A 3,833-nucleotide genomic window follows, 5' to 3' on the forward strand; every position below is an offset into this window, starting at 1 on the left:
AAATATGAGCATTTGAAATACACATGGTGTGTCTTGTTTAAAAAAATGTATTCTTTCAAAAGTGTATGGGGAAAAAACGCAAAAAAATTATTTTGATAAAGGCTGGTGGTGAATTAGTTCAAGGAAAAAGTTAAAATACCACCATTTGAAATACCTTGAGATGTATAGTGTTAAAAAAATGGTTTGATTTGATAAATTGAATTGGACAGTATCAAAGAGTTCCCAAATAGAACATGGGGCAGGATGACTAGATGTCGAAGTTCCAAGTTCAAAAATGCAGCGCTGCGGGGGATCTGGATCTTCGTGTTGTTATCTGACCTCTATTTGAGGTCAGATTATAAAACGAAGGGTATTTTTTAGAGCATTTTCTCTGAAAAAACCATCGTCTTATATTCGATAAAATCGATTCAGCTAATCGATAATGAAATTCGTTGGCAACAATTTTCATTATCAATTTTATCGATTAGTTGTTGCAGCCCTAATTGATTGATGTATTTGTCATCAATGTATTTTTTGTGTTTACACATTTGTTGTATGCATTTTTGTAGTTTGTAAATAATGTTCCTAATCTCTTTGATTTATATGTTTTAAAGTCAGTCAGTCTTCTTTTTTGTTTCTTTATGGATGCTTGTATTACAGCACTTTTGTTTGAATTTCTTTTATGTTTCAAAATAAACGTCAATCTTGTATGTTAATAAGAGCTTTCCCTGACCGGGAATCGAACCCGGGCCGCGGCGGTGAGAGCGCCGAATCCTAACCACTAGACCACCAGGGAATCTGTGGCAAAGGTTCTGAAACCACAATCTGTCCTTCATTCAGCCATGTTAACGTCATTCAATATAATCCTTTCACTGATTGGGATATGAAGTTTAAAAATTTGTTCTCTGTTAAATGACTTCCAACATTACAGTCAATGTCAGGGTAATTTAAATCTGTGATGATTAAAACCTGACCCAGATGTGCATCCTTTCAGTTTGTGATAAAAGCTGATCACTCCCCTCAGTATTCAGGGGTTTGTAGCATACAAGCATACGCCACGTTAACCTACACAGTGGGCATGTATGTAAAACGAAAATGTACTTAGTGAAGCGCTACCTTTTTTCACTTATCAATGCATGTACTGCACTGCAATGGTCAGGGGATTTCCACCACGAAATGCAAAATGTTCAAAAGACGCACAGAACAAACAGACATGCTGGCGTCATGCTGTTATGTGTCAGTTCTTGCAAAGCAAGCATACATAAACAGGGGAATGGTTGTGCTGTAACTATGTCCTTACTTACGTGTGTACATAACCCCTTAAGGACCGAAGACGTAGGGGATTCGTCACCAAAAAATTGATCCTTAAGGACCAAGGATGTACATCACATTTGTGAAGCTCAACAACCTTTTTGCCGCACATCATAGCTATGTTCCTAAGTAATAAATAAGTGTTGCCTAATATTTAAACCCTTGTGAAACAGGAAGTCATGGCTGAACAATTTCCTGTTCCTAGTCACCCAGGTGTACTAAAAATATCAATGCGAATATACTTCAAATAAATTTTTCCCATATGAATTCATAGGGTTGCCAAGAATTGTGCTACACATATATTTTACATTTTTGCAATTGTTTGATATCCATGATATTGGTATTTTTGTGTAATTTTTTGAAGAAAAGTTCAATGGGTTAAACAATAAGACAATTTTTCACAGCATCCATTGCTCATATACCAAGGGTGCCAATATTAGTGGAGGGCAATGCATATGCTAATCACTAAAACAGAGGAAGTTCAGTATGATGGCTGCCTTTAACCCCTTTGTGACAAAGGCTGATTTTACTTTTTGTACCCTTCATGACAATGGCCGTTTTAACATTTCTGCGCTGCTCGTGTTTAGCTGTAATTGTCTTCTTTCCCGTTTACTGAACCCACACACATTAGATATTGTTTTTTTCAGGACAAGAAGGGCTTTCTTTTTTGATTGTATCATATTATTTACTATTAAAAAAGTATAAAATATGGTGAAAAATTTAGAAAAAAATGACTTCTAACTTTTAGTTGAAAAATCTTTTACTCATCTATAAAAGGTAATGAAAAAACCTGCTAAATAGATTCTACTATTTGTTTAGTTTAGAAATACCCAATGTTTTTATGTTTTTTTACTTTTTTCTACACATTATGGGGCAATAAGTACAGGTAGCGTTTTGCTATTTCAAAGCCATTTTTTCCAAATCTGGTAATTCTTCCCCCCATGTGCCATTTCGGGTATCTTTGAAGCAGGCCAATGCAATTTACCCCATCAAGTCATATATTTTTGAAAACTAGACAGCCCAGGGTATTCCAAATGCTAGTATTTTAACCCTTTCCAAGCACTAATTGTACCATCAGCCTTTGTCAAACTTTATGGTAGTAATTTTTTTTGCATTTGTTTTTTCACACACATTTTACTTCAGGTATGAATTAAAAGGTTCTGGTATATGTCACTATCATAAAACACGCCAATATGTGTTCAGCAACATCTCCTGAGTACAGCGATACCTCACATTAATGATTTTGCCTGGCTGTTTGGGGGCAAAAGGGCCACATTTGAGGCATGCGCATTTTTCAATGTTCAACTTTGGCATTTGGGGATCCACTGCCCATGCCCTATTGGGTACATCTTTGAGCCGGGCCATTTCAGTATGCCCAATAAACCCATATATTTTTGAAAACTAGACACCCCAGGGTATTTCAAATGCTAGTATTTTAACTCTTTCCATGCACCATATCTACCACCAGTCTTTGGCAAACTTTGTGGGAGTCATTTTTTTGCATTTGTTTTGTCACACACATTTTACTTCAGGTATGAATTAAAAGGTTCTGGTATATGTCACTATCACAAAACACCCCAATATGTGTTCAGCAACATCTCCTGAGTACAGCGATACCTCACATGAATGATTTTGCCTGGCTGTTTGGGGGCAAAAGGGCCACATTTGGGGCATGCGCATTTTTCAATGTTGAACTTTGGCATTTGGGGATCCACTGCCCATGCCCTATTTGGTACATCTTTTGAGCCGGGCCATTTCAGTGTGCCCAACAAAACCATATATTTTTGAAAACTAGACACCCCAGGGTATTTTAAATGCTGGTATTTTAACTCTTTGCATGCACACATTTTACCACCAGAATTTTTTCAATGTTTGCAGTAGTATTCTTTTGTGTGTATTTTTCCCCCACACACCTATGTTATGTATGAATTTACAGCTCCTGGTATATGCCGCTGTCACATGACACTCCAATATGTGTTCAGCAACATCTCCTGAGTACAGTGATACCCCACATGCATGGGTTTGTAATTTTTGGAGGGAACTAAATGGCCACATTTGGTACGTGTGCATTTTTCTAATTGGAAATTAGATGTGTGGCCATCCCCCCCCCCCGTGTTAATTGGGACATTGTTGAACCTGGCCAATTCAATTTACCCCATCAAATCATAAATTTTTTAAAAGTAGACACCCCATGGGCATTTAATATACCAGTATTTTAACTCTTTCCATGCGAGAATTGTTTTAAGCTAATGTGCTAATTTTAGGACTTGCTCACAAAAATATATTTTTGATATGTATATTTTATTATTTTTTTGCCTTTTTTAAAAAAAATTTAAAAAGATTTTTTCAACTTGAAGGTTCCCCTGATAGTGACATCAGTGGGAAATTATTTTTACATTTTACTGTTTTTTTTACTATTTTTTTCTAATTATTATTAATTTTATTTTATTTTTTAATTTATTTTTACTAATCACACTGTAAACGACTTTCCGTGCCGTGCCAGAACCGGCAATTGTCATTAAGGGGTTAAAGTATATAGACCA

The 3,833-nt window shown here is 36.0% G+C and overlaps 1 non-coding gene across 1 annotated transcript; it reads right to left on the reverse strand.

The window, feature by feature from the left end:
* Nucleotides 1–703: 703 nt before the first annotated feature.
* TRNAE-CUC (transfer RNA glutamic acid (anticodon CUC)) lies at nucleotides 704–775 on the reverse strand. The gene has a single exon. It is a non-coding gene; the product is annotated as a tRNA-Glu (tRNA).
* Nucleotides 776–3,833: the final 3,058 nt, after the last annotated feature.

The sequence above is a fragment of the Spea bombifrons genome, chromosome 4 (genome assembly GCF_027358695.1).
Source record: "Spea bombifrons isolate aSpeBom1 chromosome 4, aSpeBom1.2.pri, whole genome shotgun sequence".
NCBI lineage: Eukaryota > Metazoa > Chordata > Amphibia > Anura > Pelobatidae > Spea > Spea bombifrons.